The sequence below is a fragment of the Palaemon carinicauda genome, chromosome 35 (assembly GCF_036898095.1).
Source record: "Palaemon carinicauda isolate YSFRI2023 chromosome 35, ASM3689809v2, whole genome shotgun sequence".
In the NCBI taxonomy this organism is placed as follows: Eukaryota; Metazoa; Arthropoda; class Malacostraca; order Decapoda; family Palaemonidae; genus Palaemon; species Palaemon carinicauda.
Window position 1 is genome coordinate 56,294,352 of NC_090759.1, and position 15,148 is coordinate 56,309,499.

Genomic DNA, 15,148 nt, shown 5'->3' on the forward strand with positions numbered 1-15,148 from the left:
GAAAGCAATAGTAGATGAGTTTGCGCATAGAATAGCAAGTGCCAAAAGTTGAGTGTGGGTGCAAAGGTAAGAGTTCAGGATCAGATGAGTGTGCTCCAGCAGCGCAGCATGTAATTGAAGACAGGATTGAGAGCGAGCAGAGAGGCACTCGTGGAATGCGGACAAGTGAGAGCCTGTGCCTAAAGGAGCATGCGAATAGTACTGTGATAATGGACGCACTCACAAAGAAGTGAGGATGCAAAACGAGTGCACAAGTTGCCGTCTTTTCTTCGTCCTTGGTGTATAGGGTCAAGGAGGTTCCTGAAGCATCACTCTCTCCCAAGGGGGAGAGAACCAGCAACAAATGAGCCTTTACATAGTATATAGCTCAAATTAAGAATATTAAAACAGGAACCTCTCAGTATTTTTCCATTCCTTTAGGTTCCCAAGAAAGTTCTAATCAAAGAGGAGCTTGTAGTAGTAACAGACAAATTTACTGGCTATTGCCTACCTCCTGTTCCTGTAAAAGGAAGATTGTATTATTTCAAGCATGTCTGGGAATGTCTACACCTAGACACTAGGGTTGCTTGCGCAAAATGGAAAAGGTTTTTACACTTTTCCTATAACTCATCCTCTATCAATTTTCTAGTCCTTTTAAAGGTTATTTTAACAAACCTATAACTTTCAGACAGCTGTTCATGATATGCTACTTTAGATGGTGCCCTATTCTTCAGTGGAGTCTACAACTGTCATTTTCTGGTCACAAAAGTACATAAGGGTTAAGACAAGTTATGGTTGTATAGGGCTAAAACCACCGTTCAAGGAATATTTAACAATTAATGACAGATACTGTCATAGAGAAGCGTGGAGCTGATGAAACTTTAATCATTTATAAATTTCTGAAAGGATGAGAAGGGAAATGCACCAGATAAATGGTCACGAGTGATCAAAATAACAATAACAAAATAACATGAAGAAAATAACTGAAACTAGAGAGAAATTCTTATCAAAATAATTGGTTCTTATGTACAGAATAAAATTTGCATAATTCACTGTTTAATCCCTGAAGACAAACCGTATTGCAGTCACATGCAATAAAGCCACAAGTATATTTAGATAGATATGTCCTTTCCTCAGTTTATTTTATTAATTATGTTTGTATATTCTATTACTTATGTTTGTATCTCCTGTGTTCCAGGTGACTCATCAATCATCCTCGTGACTAAATAAAGCGTTATACAAGGAAGAGTGTGTCTCCTTTCTATGACTGAAGAGTCACTCATGAAGATCTTTCACGCTTCGTCTCGTTCAGCCATCTTGTAGACTCTGAACAATGCCTAAACTCGAGTGCCCTGTTGAGGGCTGCACCTGGGAATCTCAGGACCTAGACAATGCATTCCCAGCAGCCCTTGCAATAGCTCTACAAATCCATGAAAAAGCTGCTCATGGAACACCTGCCCCCTCAAAGCTTAAACTGAATTTCCACAAAGATTAGTTCTGGATGTGACTCGGACCAGGGGTCAGCATTCACCAGACAGTGGGCCATGTACAAGGCAGGGATAGCCATATCAGACGCACAAGCCCCAACAGCCCTGTTCTACTGTTGCAGTGACGACCTCAGAACCGACGTAATGAAAGATTTACAAGGTGATGTTGCCAGGATGCAAGAGGCTGATCTCCTAGCTGACATCAAACATCTCACAGTGAAAGAGAAAAGCATCTTGGTGCACAGGATCAAGCTCAGCAAAATGGTACAACCACCAGTGACAGAAATCAAAACCTTCCTCGCAACCTTAAGGGATCAGGCCTCACAGTGTCAATTCACGTCTAGGTGTACACAGCCCGGATGCACACACACCGTTCACTTCAGTAATGAGATCATCAAGGACAATCTCGTTCGTGGAACTGCCGACCCGGAAATCCTTGCAGACCTCCTCGGGGACCCCAAAACTGATCGTAACCCTGACGAGATCATATCATTCATAGCTCAGAAGGAACATGGTAAAGCCACAAGAGCTGCTATTGGAGACTGTGCGGGTTCTCTCACAAACATGTCCAAACAAACCAACTACTCGACTGCTAAGTGCTGGGCATGCGGTGGAGCAAGTCATGACCAGCTAAATGACAGGAACACTAAACGATGCCCAGCATGGTTGTCAACCAGTGCAAAGTGCTCCATTAAAAGACATTATGCATCGGCATGTAGCAAATGTTCAACTTGCAATAAGTGGGGACATACAGACAGATCGTCCAAATTTTACACCCAGAGCAAGGATTCAAAAGGACTGCAATCTCACCGTGAATCCAAAGAGAAGGATAAGGTTATGCAAGTCAGGTAGAAAATGACCTGCTAGCATTTGACCAGTTGTGTAGCTTGAGTCTTCACAGGTGCAGCGACCAACAGCATCCAACCCGATCACCGATAGCCCACCATATCTTCGATGATAGAGATGGCTAGAACGCCCCTCAAAAGCACATCCCTCAATTATAGTTGACCTAATACCATTGCCTGATGAAGAGCTTGGTTACCCCATCAGTGACAGCTCGGTGATTCATATTGAGTCTGCTTTGGCCATGGGTTATACCGAGAATGACATCATCCCCGCGAAACTCACTATGCTTGGCGCCATTAGGGAGGACCTGGGTATCAAGGGAGGTATAAGTAATCACTAATGCATCCATGATCAGACAGGATCTGTTAGGTCAGCCAAACAGTTGGTATGTGTGTCTTCAAAGATCAAAAAAGCATTCTTATGCAGAGAAGCACTGGAGAAGCTTGGTGTCATTCAAGAAAACTTCCAGGAGGTAGCACCGCTCGACCTTATGTCATCCTTAGAGAGCATGAACGACCCGGCCTGCCATTGCCCCAAATGAGGCCAAAAATCCCCACCATTACCAAAGTCGTTGCCACCAGGACTAATAGCTACAGAGAAAGATGTGCTAGCACTAAAGGATTGGCTCCTGGACTATTATGGTGACACTGCTTTCAACATCTGTGAACACCAACCCCTCCCCATGATGAAATGTGAACCCTTGCAACTATATGTTGCCCCCGAAGCCAAACCTGTGACTGTGCACAAACCCGCCTTGGTGCCCATACATTGACACGACAAAGTTCTCAAAGACTTGGAGCGTGACGTTAGTATTGGAGTTCTTGGACGGGTCAGTCCAAACACACCCGTCACATGGTGCTCCAGGATGGTTGTCACAGCTAAAGCTGATGGAAGCCCCAGAAGCACAGTCGGCTAACAGCCACAGAACTGTCATGCTGTACGACAGACCCACCATGTCCTTAGTCCGTTCCATCTTGCTGATCGAATCCCTCAGAACACTAAAAAGTCTATCACAGATGCATGGAACGGATATCACTTGGTACCAACCAGTGAAGAGGACAAACAAATCACCACCTTCATCACCCCATGGTGTAGATTCCGGTACAAGGTTGCACCCCAAGGATTCCTTGCCAGTAGTAATGCATACACTCAGATTTGACAGCATCATTGCAGACTTCGAAGACAAAGTGAAATGTGTTGATGATACTTGTATGTGGGCAAAGTCAATCGAGGCATCTTTCTTCCAAACCTGTGAATGGCTTGATCTCTGTGCATGAAATTGCATCACCCTTAACCTGAGAAAATTTCAGTTTGCCCAGGATTCAGTGGAATTTGCCGGGCTCACGGTGACAGCCACAAATGTCAAACCAAGCTCGAAATTCTTGAACTCGGTTCTAAATTTCCCAACACAAAAGGACATATCTGGAGCAAGAGAATGTTTTGGACTGGTTAACCAATGAGCATATGCATTCGCTGTGGCCAAACAAACGAAACCTTTCAGACACCTTTTCAAACCATCAACAAAGTTCACATAGACTGAGGAACTTAACAAGCTGTTTGAACAGTCGAAGGAAGCCACTGTGTCAGAAATGAGGGACGGCGTCAGACTATTTGATCCTTCCCGTACTACATGTCTGCAAACCGACTGGTCAGTGGATGGAGTTGGATTCCTTTTGAGGCAGAAAAATTGTCTGTGCACATCCAAGAGCCTGTCATGCTGTCCTGATGGTTGGAAACTTTGTTTGGTAGGGAGTAGATTTACAACTCCAGCCTAGAGTCGTTATGCCCCCATTGAAGGAGAGGCCCTTGTAGTGGCATATGCTCTTCACCATACGAGGTACTACATCCTTGGTTGCGCCGACCTCATAATGGCCACGGACCATAAACCACTCCTCAGGATTCTTAATGACTGCTCTCTCATTAAAGTGAGTAACAGAAGACTTCTCAACCTGAGAGAAAACATTAGCATAAGGGTTCACCTTAGTTCATATCTCCAGTTTGAAGAATAAAGGACCGGACGCTGTATCACGATATCCCCCCATAACAACGGAAGAGGAAACCTGCCAGGACAGTTTGCCTTCTTCTCAACCCCTTGTCCTCGATGCCATGGATGTTGCGGACCTGGCAGAAGACAACCCTGAACATGCTGCAGCATTCCTCACACTACACTCTATCTCCAACATGGTCACTTGGGAGATGGTCAGGGAGGCGACGTCTTCAGATGAAATTCTATCCAAACTTGCAGACATTCTGCAAAACAGTATGCCGTTGAGGTACCAGGACCTTCCACCAGCCCTTCGCAGCTTTCATCACTATACACAAAGCCTCTTTTGTCTTGATGGGATACAGAATAGTCATACCCACTTCCCTAAGGAGAAGCATCCTGGCCTCCCTACATGCTGCCCACAAGGGAGTAAACGCGATGTGTCAACGGACTGCAGACTTGGTCTTCTGGCCAGGTATCTCAACTGACATTAGCAGAATAAGGGAAGAATGTGCCCAGTGTCATAGGATTGCCAAATCAAATGCAATGCAACCACCAAGTGACATCAGTCTTCCAGATTACCCATTCCAGAAGGTTTGTTGTGACTACTTCCTTCACAACAACACTGAATACCTGGTCCTGGTAGACAGATACTCTAATTGGCTCATGGTATTCAGATATCATTCAGGAGCAGATGGTCTGATAAAGCACTTGCGCGAATCATTTGTCACATTTGGAATCCCAGAAGAGCTAACTTCAGATGGAGGACCCCAATTCACATCTGGCAGGACTTAAGAATTCCTGTCATCTTAGGGTGTACATCATCTAACCTCTGTCCCCAATCCCCATGCTAACTGCAGAGCCGAGGTTGCAGTGAAAACCGTCAAGAGGATACTCAATGACAACACAGGACTAGCTGGATCCCTCAACATAGACAGATTCCAGAGAGCGATGCTTATTTACCGGAACTCGGTAGACCCAGAAACGAAGACCTCGCCAGCGAGAGTCCTATTTGCCAGACCTATCAAGAGACCCCATTCCCATCCCCTTAAGTAGATATTGCCCTCACAACACATGGCAAGACACAATGAAGAATAGGGAAGTGGCCTTAGCAAAGTACCACTCATGAGAATGTGAGAAGTGGTCCTTACGTACCACACAACTGTCACCATTGAGAGTCGGGAATCATGTGTACTTACAGAACCTGGTAGGCAATCACCATAGATGCTGGGACCGCACTGAAGAGGTCATCGAGGTCTGCCAGTTCCATCAGTATGCTATTCGGGTCGATGGATCTGGTAAAGTGACACTCAGAAATCACCAACATCTTAGGAGATTACGACCATCCCAGCCTCCTCCTGATAAGATTGATCCCGTACTTTGCACACACCCCCAGAACTAGCTTCAACCAGCCCGCAAGCACCGCACCTACCATGACTGAAGTTATAGAAGGTCCACCTGAGCCAGAAGCTGCACCAGTTCCAGTTGAAGTCCCGTATACAGAGTCATCGACTCCACAGATCACAACCCCAGGGCCGACAGCTACAACTCCTATGCAGTTACCGGATCAACAAGAACCAGTCACCACTTCATTGGGTCTGTCCTCACCAGAGTCCGGAACTGTTCCACCAGTTACTAAGTTACCATTATCCCTGAGGCGTCTTATGCCTCATAACAAACCAGGCGTTAGGGAAACGGTGCCTTTAGGACAGCATTTTAAGGATTAGTATGACTTTTCACTTCGAGCCCAGGGTCTTCGGTGGGTCACAAGTCAGCCTGGGCAGCTACTATGAGAGATAAGGACAGAGAGTCCAAAGAAGTAAAGGGAAAAGGGAGCTTGCTTTCAGGTTGCCATCAATTTCTATCCACAGCACACAACTTAAAACAAGTACTGTACTGTACATAGTTGTCCTAAGCAAAAGCAAGAAAGGAACTCCAAAAGCTTCAAAATTATAGATCACCAAGCTAGAGGTACCAATAATAATCAAGAAGCAATGGGAGAATATCTGTTATGAAGTTTAACTCATACTAAATATTGCTCTACAGAAGAGAACAGAATAGCTCCATACATTGAAGCCAAACTGATTACTATAACTGAACATTTACAATGGGAGGTGAAGAGAGTATCATGCAATTCCTTGGAACTGGTTGGACATGAGACTAAACACATCGTCTAATCTGTGCCAAGCTACTATAACATAACTGCTCGTCCAATACGATGAAAATACCCATGGAGGAGTTCTGAGAACATTTGATAAGAGAAATGTGAGATGAGAAAGAAATGATAAAAACTGACACCCTTAAGTAGTGCTCACTCTCTTTTGAACAGTTAATAAGAAAACGCTAACCCAAGACAGTGGAAGACCATGCTACACAGGCTATGGTACTACCCAAGACTAAAAAATAATGGTTTGATTTTTTAGTGCCCTTCTCCTAAGAGCTGCTTACCATGGATAAAGGGTCTCTTCTACCCCTACCAATTGGAAAGTAGTCACTGAGTAATTACAGTGCGGTAGTTAGTTCTTGAGTGAAGGAAATGTTTTTGGTTATATTAGTGTTATCCAGTGTTGAAGGAAAAAGGAGAATGTGTATATAGGACAGGCAAAAGAAAAATCAGCAGTAACCGGAGAGGGATCCAAATGTACAGTAGTATCATCTGGCTAGTCTAAGGACCAGATAACTCCCTAGCAGTTGTATCTCAATTCATACCAGCTGGAGACCCTTTAACCTTCCTGACACTAAATAATAACACTAAACAATGACTTGTACTATGCGGTATTAATAAATTATAGTATTTCTATGATTTTTTACACCAAGTTGTAATGACCCCAATTGAACTACTATTCACCATTCTACTTGACAGTGACAGAGAGCAAAAAAAAGAATTATATATATATATATATATATATATATATATATATATATATATATATATATATATATATATATATATATATATATACAGTATATATATATATATATATATATATATATATATATATATATATATATATATATATATATATGTGTATGTATATATATATGTGTATGTATGTATATATATATGTATATATATATATATATATATATATATATATATATATATATATATATATATATATATATATATATATATTTGCTTGACCCAACTTTAATAACAACCAGTTCCAAAGAAAAAATTCAACAGCATGTGTTAAAAGTGTAACACACAAACGAAACTCTAATTAACTCTAATTCAACCACCGTAATGTGAATATGATAATTTCAAATTGGTATCCTTGCTTGTTGATTTTTTGTTTCTCCCAGCAACCTAAGCCATTATCAAACCTTCAGTTCGAGAGATCTTGCTAATACATTAGTGGAACCTACACCATACACAAATGTTAATATTCTACGTGAACAGAGTTGAATTGCATTCTCAATAAAATGAAATACAGAATGCATATGCTCCTGAGCATAAATATAAAAATATCTTCAACTTCACGTACCATAACACTTCCTTGTCATTTACACAAATGAACCTTATCATAAGTATTGAGAAACCTAATCTACCATGTACTACATGATTTAGATCTAAGATAATTATAAAGATAGGGTTTTGCCAATTCTGTAATGTCATAGTACTTGCATAATAACACAAATCTTGGGGTAAACAAATCGAAGCTTCAACATTATTGAAATTCTGAAGCTTAATTTGAATTATGTTTCGTTAAAACTAAATATAAAATCATTAAAAACTTAAACTAGCTTATACAGTACAAGATTTATTACCGCAATAACCAAAACTAGTCCAAGACTGAAGCTTCACTTGTTTCAAATTTTCATACGAATTGAAATGAAAGTGAATTTGAGAAGTTTGAAAACTTTATGAAAATGCTGTCATTAAGTGATTTTCAGTTTTAAGACTCAGGTACTTAATGGTCCCCGAGTTTCCTGGGCCTCACTATATTGTACCAACCGTGTGTCACACGATCGTACATAAATTATTTTGTATATATTATGCTTGTATCTACGCTCTTCCCTCGCACTAAAAAGAACCTGAATAATCATGTCTCCGGTTTTCCTCTGTAACATTGTCTGTCTTGTGGACATGAAAAAGCCTGTTGCCTCGAGGTTTTGTATATAAAGGAGAGTGTTCTATAATAAACTCAGTTGATTGCTTCCTGCCTTTGAGTCCTAACCTTTCTCTCGGCCGTCACATTGGTGGGTCACTCCGGGGTCACCAATGTGATGGCCGAGAGAAAGGTTAGGACTCAAAGGCAGGAAGCAATCAACAGAGTTTATTATACAACACTCTCCTTTATGTACAAAACCTCGAGGCAACAGGCTTTTTCATGTTCACAAGACAGACAATGTTACAGAGGAAAACCAGAGACATGATTATTTAGGTTCTTTTTAGTGCGAGGGAAGAGCGCAGATACAAGCATAATATATACAAAATAATTTATGTACGATCGTGTGACACACGGTTGGTACAATATCGTGACATTACGATAAGTACTGCACTGCAGTGAATGAGCAGTGTTGACAGTATACACTACTCAACTTACTACCATATTGGTGAGCGTTCATTTAACAGTCTGTGTAAGTGTGCCTCAAATCAATTACTTTGGATGATTACCAAAATTTGTTAAATGTGAATATCAAGTTGGGACTTAGAACCTTCCTGCGTTGATAAGAATATGCCTGGCTTATCAACAATCTAATTAGCATATTTCACTAGGAAAAATATATTGCAAGCATTATCATTCATCTATCAATAACAACCTATTTCATTCTATCTTGGCCGGTAGTTTAGGTAATGACAGAAAATAACCCAGTTCATTAAATAGGTATTTGTTTAAAAGCGCACGCTCTCCATTTACAGTACTGTATTCCAAAATTATGCAGTCCTGCAGCTCTCCTCTCCTTGCACAGTAGCCTAATTAGGAGGTTCTTTAAATTGGGGGAAAGGAAAAAATGTCAAGATATGTTGAGCATGGGGGGAGGGGTTATAAAAAAAACTAGCTTGTTTCCCTCACTGGAACTAACATCGTCAACATAGTCGACCTAAAAGAAGTTTGTGATGCCAGCGTACATTTGATGTATATTCAAACTACAGTATATACTAAATAAAAAATGGAACAATTACTCGTGTCCATAAAATATACAATTCACAAATAGTGACACTTTTGAGTAATTACTCATTTTTAATTTAGTACTGCATATATTTTTAATATACGGTATATCAAATGTACGCTGGCACCACTAACTTCTGTTTATGTACGCTGGCATCAAACACTTTTGTTAGGTTGACTATGTTGACAATGTCAGTTTCAGGTCGTTTAGTGAGGAATCCAAGCTAGTTTTTTTATAAACCCTCCCCCCCTGCTCAACATATCTTGCCATATTTTGCTTTCCCCCCATTTAAAGAACCTCCTAATTATGGTACAAGAAGAGCAGAGCTGCAGGACTGCATAATTTAGGAGTAAATGGAGTGTCCTCTTGTAAACAAATTTACTAATGAAAATACTTGCAATAATGCAATAAAGTAGAAAAGTAATGTAAAAGTAAATGTGGATTTTATCGACAAATTTCTATATTACATTAAATAACAGCAAAAAGTACATAAATAGAACTGATGAAAAATTTAGGTGAAAAATATATAAAAACCCCCACAGGTGAATTTATGATCACAAGATTTCAGAGTTTTGGTTTTTATATTAATAACTAGCCTAATCTAGTAAAAATTAATTTTCTGAGATATTACCACACAAATCTAGTCTAAGCAAAACTAAGCAAAGTGCACCACTGTAACTGAACCTAAACCCTCAACTTCCAGACTAATAGCTAAGTTATCATAGTCTACAATACCAATTTAGTTATCAACTGCTATAATACTTGTTACTAATGTTATCAAAGGTCTTTTAAAAACAATGACAGTGACTAGTTTTAACATTACATTGGAATTAACAGACTCAAGACCCAAATCAATACAATCTCAAAATAAAAATAAATATATATCCCACATAGATCTATTTCATAACTTATTCAACCACCGTAATGTGAATATGATAATTTCAAATTGGTGTCCTTGCTTGTTGATTTTCTCTCTCCCAGCAACCAAAGCCATTATCAAACCTTCAGTTCGAGAGATAATGCTAATATATTAGTGGAACCTACACCGTACACAAATGTTGATATTCTACGTGAACAGAGTCGAGAATTGCATTGCACGAACGATGAATCTTAGGAGTTTTCCTATTTCATCACACTAGCAAAAGAAAATCACACGCAGAGCCCGAATTCCCCCCAACCAACAACACACGGAGAGCAATGTTGCATTTGCCCTTCTTTCACTCCACTTTTACTACCATTGTCCCCTAAACGAACACTATTATCACTCGACACAAACACCGAGGAGTACCTGTTCTTCATTGGAAAGCCTTATACACATCACTCATCATGACACCTTGGTCGTAATATGTTGTTGTCGTTTAGTTGTTTTCGTGGATCAGCTGTTCTCTCTCGCTGAAGGAAAACTCCCAACGCTGTTGGCCGACGACCTGAGGAACGATACGCTTCGAACACATCAAAAATACAGCTCGAACGTACGAAGGAACGTGATAGAAAAACTCGCTGATACGTTCAGTTTGACGATAATAGACGAATATTGAATGTCAGAATCCATTCAATACACTCAACTTGTTAATTTACACCACATTTAAACCATTTTCAAACGTTTATAACGAAGGAATACCTACACAGAAATTGTTTGATGTGTTCGAAAACGCTCGAACTACTTTAATCTCGAACTACGCTAAGTTCGAGATAAGGGCCTCAGATGTATCTCCTTGCCATATTAACCTATCATTTCGAAGAGATTTCTACATACTTACCAGACCAACTAGAAAACCCAGGAGTAAGTCATTTCACATCCAATCTACACTAATTATTCCAATCTAAAGTGCAAGGAAGCTTCTAACCATCAAAAGTAACAGGAACATGAATACTTTTGCTACATAATTGTTGTGTCAAAATGGCAAATCAGTAACCCCTCCCCCTATTGCCATGGCAACTCAAAGCAACGCTGCCACGTCTCCGGCCTTGGCGCGAAGAGGTATACAGTAGTAATCCCATGGAATGTGAATTTCTAAACTTATGATTTCCACACTACTCGCCAGTAGTATAAAAATAAACAGTAAGAATAATTCAGCCCATAATTTCGAGCATCCCGCGTAGATAAGCGTACGCTATGCAAATCAATGGCAGAAAATAACAGAAGTGAATGCTTCTGCATTACTTCCTCTCCATGCATACCTTCCATAGCAATACTTCACGATGATGAAACTACTACCACGACCACCATTCAGTCACTCCACGCGCGTTCTACCTATCGCCGTCAGTCGCTTTTTATTGCGTAACACTGCTATGGCCAGACTTTTTCCACGTTTTTTTTTATCCGTAACATACGTAACATTTTCTGTTAGATTTTAAGAACTCGCCATCCATCAATTGTAGACGTCAATTTGATCTGACGTCACACACGTATATTATCTAATCGGGAGTGTGTTATCAAAAAGACACGATTTTTCAGCGTTATCCCTTTAACGTCCAGATACTCGATAATTCAACCATATAAAATGGCATCTACTTGGTATGCATTATCACAATGTAGCGGTATTTCTTTAACGATAAATAAGCTGTCATACTTATCGTCACAAAGACCAAGACTAAAATTAATTTTTTATATCTGGCGAAGCAAAATATTCATATTAAGACTAAAGTGCAAATCGTCCCTCGTTAGATTACTACGAAATTAATAATACCAATTTACTTAAAATTCCTAGTTTATGACTGCCTTCACTTGCAATATGCGCAGTGTCACAAGACTAGCGTAAATTGGCTGGATTGACATTATTATCATCTAAGACACTACCGCAACTTATTCAATTATTTTTTTTTGCTGCCTGCTTGCGCAATACAGTACATGTTCGCATAGGCCCTTGAAAATATTTAAGGCATTTCTTTCAAGAAATTTCCAACTTGCATTTCTGACGAGAGCTGCACATCTCAGATGTGACATCTGTCTAAACAGTTTAAATGCTCAGGTGATGGATAAATCTGTTATGGCCATTAGCGCCCTACGGCGAATTTAATTCCACTATCCGTCGTATAAAAAAAGTTATTATGATTAAGTTCTGCCATGTCATCTCCCGTCCAATAAAGACTAAATTGATTCCAAAAATAAATTATGTACAAACATTACACAGGGCATCTGTTCGCTTTGTCTCTTGGCATGAGCCTATCTAGTTAGAACTGGATGACCTTCAAGGACTTGGGTGATCCATTGTGCTCTTTGGGTTATGCGGAGCCTACGTCAATTCCTTATTTCAAAATGTCAATGTGTGAGCGCGCTCTCTCGCTCCTAGTCTTAATAAAAGTATTCCTGCTGTGATTCGCGTATGTTCATTTCAACTGGGAAAGTATCTGCTTTCTTGTGAAAGCTATAGGATTGAATTAGACACGTTAGCACAATGGTGGTATCTAGCATTACTTCAGTATACAGTATACTGTATAAAAAGGGTCTAGACAATACGCTGTTCTACTTAATTTTCATACTGGTCGTTCTAGAAGTGCCAGCACGTTTGGTCACTTCTGATAAGTCCGGTTAGATAAAACGATTTTATCGCTCTACAACACGTGTGGGTATATATATATATATATATATATATATATATATATATATATATATATATATATATATATATATATATATATATATATATAATATGTATGTATATATATATATATATATATATATATATATATATATATATATATATCGCTCTACAACACGTGTGTATATATATATATATATATATATATATATATATATATATATATATATATATATATATATAGATAGATAGATAGATAGATAGATATAGATAGATATACACTGGATGACGGATTGGGTTTAAGGCGATAGACAAGATGTCTCTTCGTCTTTTACTCCTGACGCCTGTAGGATGATCTTACAGGAATTAGTAAGAACCGGCAAGAGTACTTGCCTTAGATAAGCACAAGGCATCACATGGAACTGGCTATCCTTTGATGAATCTAGCCAATGAATCCTCTATGGATTTAGTCAATGGACAGAGAAGCTGACAGAATGGCCCCCCGTCCCGGGCGTAGCGGGTGCTCAGAATCTCCCGGTTTATAAATACTAAAGAAAAATTGAAAATTGGTAATTGAAATGTTAGAACCATAAATCAGATTGGGAAGTCACAGAAAGTGGCGAATGAATTTATGAAATATAGTTTGGATATCTTGTATGGGGATTGGTAAAGAAACTTCAGACCAAGGAAATTATATATATATATATATATATATATATATATATATATATATATATATATATATATATATATATATATATATATATACATACATACATATATATATATATATATATATATATATATATATATATATATATATATATATATATATACACACAGTATATTCAGGAAGGACATGTGGCGTTGGAAGAGGAGTAGGTGGAATGATGATGACACCAAGAGCAGAAAGGCCATTAACTGAGAGGAAAGCTGTAAATAGTAGATTGTTACTTGCAAAGTTTAAATCAAAGCAAGGCAACATGAGTATTACAGTTTGCTATACACTAACAAATAATTCCCCCGAAGAAAGGAAAGATGAATACTATGAAGAACTGCAGAGTGTAATAGACGAGATCCCAGGGAGAGATATGAAAATTGTAATTAGCAACTTCAATGCTAAAATTGGAAGGAATAATCAAGGCATGGAGAATACGATGGGTGTTGGGGTTTTGGAGAAGTTGCAAATGAAAATGGAACACATTTCATAAGTTTCTGTTCGGTAAACAATCATGTCATTAGAGGTACTCTTTCAGCACAAGGACATCCACAAATATACAGTACATGGACTTCACCATGTGGCACTTACAAACACCAATAGATCACATAGCCATTAATATATAGAGAAGGATGACTCTGAGAAATGTAGGAAGCTATAGAGGAGCATAAATTGGTAGTGATCACCAGCTCCTCATTCCCACACTGAAATTAAAACTGAAAGCACCCCTAAGAAGTGTAGATAGAATACCTAGGATTGATACAACCAAGCTTTTGGAAGATGAACACAGAGAAATATTTGCAATTGAATGTAGGAATCGATTTGCAGTCTTAGAGACTTTGAGAGACGAAGACCAGGCAATTAATGAAGAATGGCGTGATACTAACATCATATATCAGTCAGTTGGTAATGAAGTTTTGGGACATGCAGTTACAAGGAGAAAGCCAAGGATTCAAATGATACTTGTGGTACTATTAAAAGGAGACAAAGACAGAAATTGATTGGAGTACTCCACTGTTCAATGGAAATTCGTTTGATATAAATCTACTAACATTGTTTGTATTTGCTATGCTCATGAACAGACTTGATTAAATCTATATCTATCTATCTATCTATATATATATATATATATATATATATATATATATATATATATATATATATATATATATATATATATATATATATATATATATATACATACATATATATAATTATGATTGTAATAATACCAAGAGACAGAAAAAAAAAGACCAAAATGTATGCGAGAGAAAGGTAGAGGATATTCTAACAATATGTAATAATAAGAAAGAGACATATATATATATATATATATATATATATATATATATATATATATATATATATATATAAATAATAACAATAATAATAATAGCGTGACAAAAATAATGACAGAATGGAACCCTAGGGATTGCAAACGAAGCGGGGGAGGGAAGAGATGGCGATGGATTGA

General features: G+C 38.6%; 1 protein-coding gene across 5 annotated transcripts in view; it reads right to left on the reverse strand.

The window, feature by feature from the left end:
• Positions 1–15,148, reverse strand: part of LOC137627755 (protein phosphatase 1 regulatory subunit 37-like) — an 86,480-nt gene that overhangs the window by 34,874 nt on the left and 36,458 nt on the right. Inside the window, exon 1 of one of the 5 annotated variants that reach the window (XM_068359046.1) lies at positions 11,596–11,675. The exons of 2 other annotated variants lie outside the window; for them this stretch is intronic. The gene's annotated coding sequence lies outside the window, so the exon portion shown is untranslated. Of the gene's footprint in view, positions 1–10,458; positions 10,593–10,702; positions 10,858–11,595; positions 11,676–15,148 lie in introns of those variants that run through there. 2 more of the 5 variants (XM_068359042.1, XM_068359045.1) reach the window with 2 other exon arrangements.